General features: G+C 37.6%; 1 protein-coding gene and 1 long non-coding RNA gene across 3 annotated transcripts in view; one reads left to right on the forward strand and one right to left on the reverse strand.

Annotated features, from left to right (window-relative positions):
• LOC106868831 (cytochrome P450 3A7) overlaps positions 1-8,376 on the forward strand; it is a 388,137-nt gene that overhangs the window by 135,283 nt on the left and 244,478 nt on the right. The window lies entirely within an intron of this gene.
• Positions 4,633-8,376, reverse strand: part of LOC106880588 (uncharacterized) — a 14,812-nt gene continuing 11,068 nt past the window's right edge. For both annotated transcript variants that reach the window (XR_008266835.1, XR_008266836.1), the window contains exons 2-4: positions 8,028-8,173; positions 6,227-6,359; positions 4,633-5,712 (exon numbers count right to left, since the gene is read on the reverse strand). This is a non-coding gene — a long non-coding RNA (uncharacterized LOC106880588). The remainder of the gene's footprint in view (positions 5,713-6,226; positions 6,360-8,027; positions 8,174-8,376) is intronic.

Below are 8,376 nucleotides of genomic sequence, written 5' to 3' on the forward strand. Positions count from 1 at the left end.
ATGTCGCATAATTTCTCGCTTCTGTACTTATACACTGCCATGAATGTCCCCCTTTCTCTAGTTCCTTTTGTGTTGATCTACGCCTCGAGTTCTTAGGCCTACCCCTCATTCTATATCCATCTGGATTCCACTGTAAAGCACTTTTCGCTACATTTGGTGTGTCCTTTCTAATTGTGCTACCAATCCACTTTCACTTTCTCTTGAATATTTGTTCTCTAATTGGAACTTGATTCGTTCTTTGCCATAGCTCCATATTGCTTATGTGTTCTGGCCATCTGATTTTAAGTATACTACGCAAGCACCTAAAATTACTATCGGCAAGCTTAGAAGTAGAGATGAATAGATGTCAGGGAAATTACAACCAACAAAATAAGGAATTTAAATAAAAAAAACAAACAAACATACACACATTAATTAATCAATTAATTAAATAATCAGAATTGGTGCTGAATCCCTTTCCTGAAATGCTTTGTTGTTTTCCTTTCCGTTTCGTTATTCCTAAGGGAATTGTTGCTGTTTTTGGCACTATTTTTTTATGGATAACCATTGGATATTTATGACAAAAGAGAAGTCTATACATTCTCTATTAATCGATATGTTTCCACATTCGAAGAGGGTCCTTTCATCCCAGATTGCCGAGAGATGGGAAGCAATCCCTCCGTTTATCCCCCCCCCATAATTTCGGCTGTGCGCCTATCTTTTAGTTTGAATTTTCTGTATAATTACAGGATCACATATTGGTTTATCCCTCTACGCAGAGGGTTACATACGTTCATTTATACACCTATGTGAATATATTCCTTTCTACTCTAGGCACAATTTTTTTTTTATTTCAAGGAGTGTGAAAGGATCTTCTAAGATCACGCATTTAACCGCCCAGCAGAAATCAAGTTCTGGTGGCATATTTGGGATTTTACACGGCCCATCATCCGTTTCAGGTAAATCGGTATTAATGTGAAATTTTCCATTTTCATTTGTGAAATTTTCTGTTTTTCATTTTCAAAATTATGATGCTACGATACTAGGCGTCTCCATTATTTTGTCCAACCCTTGTATATGCACATACAAGGCAGGGCGTTACCTCACGCTAGACGTGCATTGACGGTCTTTATGTAAGAATGTACGCTCAAATTTAGATTAGGTCATTTAACACATATGTATAAGTTTACTTGGTATAATTTTCATGCTTAGGTATTATACATAATCGCTTTCATTTATTCAGACTTGAAAGACTGCTCTGGTTGGTTTTGTTGTTGTTTCTTTTTGTGACGGTAGGTTCTAACAAATGGTATATCATGTCACTTGTTATATGATATACTCATGCTTCTGTATAAAGGAAATATAATCGTAATAAACCCGAATTTGTATTCATATTTGTTCTTGCTTCTTATTTGAGTGGTGGTGGCGGTAGCTGGGACAGTGCTGGCGTTGACAATGCATGATTTTCTGCCGCTGCTGCTGCTGCTGGTAGTTACATTTCAAGTGTCATTGCTTGATAAGTAATTCTTCTTCTTCTTCTTCTTCTTCTTCTTCTTCTTCTTCTTCTTCTTCTTCTTCTTCTTCTTCTTCTTCTTCTTGCAACTGGTATTGCTGTCGTCGTAGTTACGTGGGAACAATCTTGTCTGAGGTAAACGTTACGAGAGACAAAGTACCCTTCAAACCTTCTCTCACCTTTCCGTCTTTCTTGGCTGAGTGACGAAAACGACGTCATTTTGAAATTATTTCTTTGTTTCGAAAACGATTCCTTTCTTGAAAACTTTTACCTCGTTCGGCGAGTAACAGAATCAGTTGAAAAGCCTTACGGAAAGAATGCCAGAAAAATAAAATTAACGGATCTCTGAGTAGGAAAATAAAGCGCAAACTTGCGAAGCATCCGGAACCTATTTGGTTTTGCCGATAACCAAAAGCAACAAAAACAGCTGTATCAGTAACAGCAACAACAACAACAGTAACAACAGGATTAGCAGAAACGGGACAGCGTCTACTATATCGTCCACCAACAAGACAAATAAATACGTGTCAGATACCCAATGCTCACACTGGTGTAAACGTGATGGTAAAAAAATTAGTAGGGTAAACGATATAGACTCTAAAAGGATCTTTATGTTCACACTGCCTAAGAACTTATTACGTGAGAAAAGAAGTTAGACCTCCAATCTTATTTACAAATGTTGGACTCTTACTTTTTTACATATTTCAGTCATTTGACTGTGGCCATGCTAGAGCACCGCCTTTACTCGAGCAAACCGATCCCAGGACTTATTCTATGTAAGCCTAGTACTTATTCTATCGGTCTCTTATGCCGAACTGCTAAGTTACGGCGACGTAAACACACCAGAATCAGTTGTTAAGCGATGTTGGGGGTACAAACACAGACACACAAACACACACACACATTTGAATTACGGAAAAATATGGATAAGTACTGTTTTTTACTTTGCTAAAGATTTTCTACTATTTGAAAATAATATGTATTCTTGTTTTTTATATTATTCATTTGGTTCTTTATAGATTATTTTTAATAGATAACTTATTTAACACTAAATTATTTAGAAGTTATAGTTTCATTTCAACATAATATTAAGAACTTCGATTTGAATAGTGTTGATATATTTTCGATTATTTTTGATTAATAATATTTGATTAATAATTAATCTTTATTGTTTATAATATCGTTAAAGATTTTTTAAAAATTAAAAATTTGTATATATATATATAAAGTGTACCAAATTTTGAAATTAATATTAAAACTATGCTTTTTGTTTCATTTGTGTAAATGCAAGAAGTTTATTAATGGAAGACCAGCAGTCGCCCATCCTTACCAAGTTCCCCTCTCCATGAAACCGGTGTTATCCAAAGGAAAGGCAAAGGTCGATACAGCTTGGCACCAGTGACATCACAAATCATTTCGCAATTAAATAAACTAGAGCAACGTGAAATAAAGTGTCTTGCTCAAGAACACAACACATAGCCCGGTCCGGGGATCAAACTCACTACCAGATGATTGTGTGTCTGACGCTCTAACCACTGAGCCATGCGCTTCAACAAACACAACACACAGCACGGTGCGGGGATCGAACTCACTATCTCGTAAGTTCGACTATACACACTACAAGTTTGTTATCTGTGCAGTCAACCGCTATAACATGTGGCCAAACCATGCTATTCTTATCGATCGGTCTACGGAATATTCTACCTAGAAACGATATGAAAGACCCAACGTGGATTGTCCATGTCTAGATTATCGCTTTCGAGAATCCACTTGGTAACATTCAAACTACTGGAAATGTCTGAGGAGTTTTGCCAGTTGTTTGCACGGCGCTCTCCTATCAGCTAGCTCAATACAATCCACACGTGCGTCCAACATGCCGTTCGAACACCTCAAAAGCACTAACGCATGGGACATTCTTAAAAAAAATTCCAGAAATCTCTAGAATTCAGACGCCACCAGGCTATTTGAATTTTTATGCCTAGGTGTTAGATCTTCATTGATCTCTATTATCATAGTTGTACTGGACCGCTCCAAAATAGATCTGCATCGACACATTGAAAAATTGGGTTTCTCCAAAAGCGAAATGAGCTGAGTGATTCGTATTTTCCAGAAATAATAAATGAAAAGAAAGATGAAAGTTTGTAAAACATTTCAGGTATTCTTCATTTGAGATTTCTGGGGTGAAAACTTCTATGCACACATTGACATAAACATATAATATATATGCATACACGTATAAGTAATAATGCAACAGGTGTCACCCAAAGTGACACACACCTCCCCAAGTGCAAGTTTATTCCAGTGCTCCACAACCTTAATTCACTTGCGGTACACTTACATTCTTTTCGAAATGCAAAATTTCAAAATTCGGCGGCACATCTGAGCTAACAATATTACTAGAAGTATTGGGGAAGTAACTACATTCAGGTTACACTGTAACACACCTAGCATCATCTCGTAGCACCCCAATGTGCCGCGGCATACCGGTTGCGGAGCATTAATTTATTCATATACACCTGCGCGTACAACATCGCAAACATATATGTACTTGTCAGACAATGCAGGTAACCACAAAGCATAGGAGCTGTCATGACTTAAACAAAAGAGCCATGCTACTTTGGTAGTGACCCCGTTTAAAGTCTACAAAAATGATGAAAGCTAAAAAGAACGACATATATGTGTGCGTGTGTGTGTATATGTATATATATATATATATATATATATATATATATATGTATAAATGTAAATATGTATGTATGTTTCTTCTATTTTTTAATTATTATAAATCTTCCACTGAGGAGGGAGCTGGTTTCCAACAAAGATACAAGGCTCCATCTTTGGGGCTGTAGTTAACACAGACAAATTCACATTTGGAACTTGAAAAAGTCTTGCATATTTTTACTGTTCCACTCTATGTACGTATGTATGTATGTATATATATTCATACACACACGAATACACACATATATACATGCACATTCATTTATAATTTTTTCAAAGTAATATAACTTTTTTTAATAATGTGGGTAAAAGAAAAATTATAAACTGGACACAGTTCCGAACTTCTTCAATCATAATATTATAGATAAATATTTATTGTATTACAGTACAATAATTCAAAGCACAAAAAATACAAGAACTCAAGTTGTAAAAATATTTATTGATGTTGTAACGATCGATGTTACAATTTACCATAGTAGGTAATCTGTCCAGTCACCCAGTTGAAATAGGACAAAAGAAAAAGCACAATGTGAACGAAGGGCAAGAGATACGAATGAAACTGGATTTTCTTATGCAATTATCGAGATTTCAGTAGAAATAGAAAAGGAAGAGAAAGAAGAAATTACATTTGTGGTTTGAAGGTTAGAGTGATAGCGAGCAACTTTATCCATACGATGAGTTGCCTATTTTGAAGCCTGTCTAAGTTGTTAACCTGTGTAGCATCAGCATTGGTAGTTTACTGTGGCTTTGGATGAGATTAGTTGTGAGTTAGCAGAAATTTGTTGTGAGTTAGCAGAGATTTGTTGTGAGTTAGCAGAGATTTGTTGTGAGTTAGCATCTTTTCTGAACTCGAAGTGGATTAACATTCTTAGTGATGCATTGTTTTTTTAATATTAAACGGTGTATGTTTGTCAGCACAAGTCTCTGAGAGATAGTTAGGTCTAGTGTATGTGACGTTTATGTTTGTTGATCATGGGTAGTGAATATGTCCTTGTGTTGTAGAAGGGTACCTATCTGTTGATCAGAGATTGATGTAAGTGGTGAAATAACCAGATGCAGGGAGTTGAACATAGCGAAAGGTTCGGTCTCTGTGTCAGTATATAATGAAGGAGGGATCTAAGAAGAATTATGGAGTTACCGAGGATGATTATAGATAAGAGGAAATTTGTTAAAATGTGCAAGAAATACAGAGAAAGAGGGAGAGATAGGGGGAGGTGATATGTATTCTTGGCGGAAGACGTAAAGCACAAATTTCAGACAGCAAGAGGAAGAAGATACACGCACACACACACACACACACACACACACACACACACACACACACACATACATAGAGACAGTCAGGCAAACAGACAGACAGACAGACAGACAGACAGACAGACAGACAGACTGGGAAACAGAGAGACAGTCAAGGAGTAAAAAGAGGAATGGAAGAGTCATCATTGCTGTGATTCTTTTCAATTATTTCTTTCCATATAGCCAACCGAAAAATGAACGCTCTAAAACAAAAGAAAAAATATTAAATATCAGAAAAATAAAGAAGAATAGACACAAAATACTGGAAAACTTTGCATTATATACAAACATACTAACTGTCCGATCGCAGTCGACTGTCTCTTATGCCATTTAGATTGTGTTTGCGTGTTATTGCACTTAACATGAAAGGAGACGATCTCGCACAACCGTTAGCACGCCCGGAGAAATGCTTAGCGGTATTTCGTCTGTCTCTACATTCTGAGTTCAAATTCCGTCGAGGTCGCGGACAATACATTAAGTAGCAGTTGCGTATGGGGGTCAATCAAATCGACTGGATCCCTCCCCCAAAATTTCGGGCCTTGTGCCTAGAGTAGAAAAGAATATTGTACTTAGCATGAAAAATTATCTGTGTTCGTTGGCCGTCAGTGTAAACTTGGAGTAAACTCGCTAGAATATGACTGTGTGAGTTTGTCTGAGAAATTTATTAAAAGTAAAGACGTCCAGAATATTCTTGTAATTTAAGAAATAATAACGCACCTGGATGTTAATTCCTAGTGTACCTGCTGACATAAGAAGCAGGAAGAATAAAATTTCCTAGTTTTGATCCAAATTTCACAACTATACAACCAGACGCGGTTTCTTCTATTACTTCACCAAGGAGACCGGGAAGCTGGATACAAAAGAAATAAATAACAATCAGCCATATCTGTGGGTGTGTGTGCGTGTGTGTGTGTGTGTCTTTGAATTTGCGCTTGCCTCCACCTCTTGGTTTACTTATGTCCCGTAATGTTGTTGTTGGCACTCCGTCGCTTACGACGTCGAGGGTTCCAGTTGATCCGATCAACGGAACAGCCTGCTCGTGAAATTAACGTGCAAGTGGCTGAGCACTCCACAGACACTTCTACCCTTAACGTAGTTCTCGGGGATATTCAGCGTGACACAGTGTGACAAGGCTGGTCCCTTTGAAATACAGGCACAGCAGAAACAGGAAATAAGAGTGATAGAAAGTTGTGGTGGAAGAGTACAGCAGGGTTCGCCACCATCCTCTGCCGGAGCCTCGTGGAGCTTTAGGTGTTTTCGCTCAATAAACACTCACAACGCCCGGTCTGGGAATCGAAACCGCAATCCTATGACCGCGAGTCCGCTGCCCTGACCAAAACTGAGGAAGGGCTATTTGTTTGACTAAACAATTCATGACAGTGCCTCAGCATGGTCACAGGCCATGTCTGAAACAAGTATAAGATGATAAAGCAGATCTAAAACCGAGACCCATTGTAGCAGGCCTGTTTAATGAAACATGCTACTTAAGTAATTTCAAAGGAATTCAAATGAAGTCTTTGCTCAAACACATAAAGAGTTACGTACGAGATGATTTTGATATATTCGACCATCTACCTATTACAGTAAACGAAAATACTTATATCATCACATTTGATGCTGTGAGCTTATATAGCAATATTGCTCTCAGCCCCGCGGTTCGGCAAAGAGACAGGTAGAATAAGTATATGGCTTTGATAGAAAAGCACTGGGTTCGATTCATTCACGTAAAAATTCTTCAAAGCGGAACCCCAGCGTGGCCGCAGTCTAATGACTGAAACAAGTAAAAGAATAAAAGAATAACTTGTGCCCTCTGTGTGTGCGTGTGTGTTTGTGTGTGTGTGTGTATTGTGTGTGCAAAACTCACCTTGTGAATATCTGCACAAATATATTTACTTTAAATCTGTGATATGAAGAACATTTACTATGTGAAAGATATTTGTAATTTTACCACACACACACACACACACACACACACACACACACACACACACACACACACACACACACACACACACACACACACACACACACACACACACACAGATAGACGCACGCACACACAGTCACGTACATAGTATGTATGTTTTTAGCGGTCACTAAAGTGACTGGGGGTTCAAATAAGTACCAGTATTACTAGAAATAATAGCCAAAGCAACTCAATAGCTACAAACAATAACTTAATGACTGACAAGGGGAGATAATTCCCCTAGCGGGTATAGCACCTCTATCCTCATCAGTGTCTCTTGAAGCGCACCTTATTCGGGAATAACATTTATGCATATACACAGAAAAGCATTGCCAATGGAAAAGAATCCATGCATGTGTAGAATGACATCCAAGCGCTCTTCTCATACTTAGAATAAGATTAACGTAATAGTGTGTATAAGGATAGGTATACCCAGGTCTAGAGAATCAGTAATTAGATTTATCAGTAAACAAACACACACACACACACGCACACACACACACACACACACACTACAGCAAAAATGTTATAAAAAGAGAGGATACCACTTACGTATTCCAAATTTTCAGGAACTGAACCATATTTCCTCCTTTGAAAAGCCTGCAAATTTGTCAGGTTTTCTGTCACTTTAACTACTTCCCCAACTTTGGATTGAGCTTCTCCCATTCTTTCCACAAATTGAATTCCACGTCAAACAACTACCAAAACAATAGTAGAAGCATATGGGAGTGAATGGATGGATGAATGAATGAGCTGATAGATAGATAGATAGATAGATAGATAGATAGATAGATAGATATAAACAGAAAGATGAATAGATGACCAGATTATATATGTGTGTGTGTGTGTGTGTGTGTAGAAGGTTGAAACGAAACACACGAGTGTATATATATATATATAT

The sequence above is a fragment of the Octopus bimaculoides genome, chromosome 26, assembly GCF_001194135.2.
Source record: "Octopus bimaculoides isolate UCB-OBI-ISO-001 chromosome 26, ASM119413v2, whole genome shotgun sequence".
NCBI classification, from domain to species: Eukaryota; Metazoa; Mollusca; class Cephalopoda; order Octopoda; family Octopodidae; genus Octopus; species Octopus bimaculoides.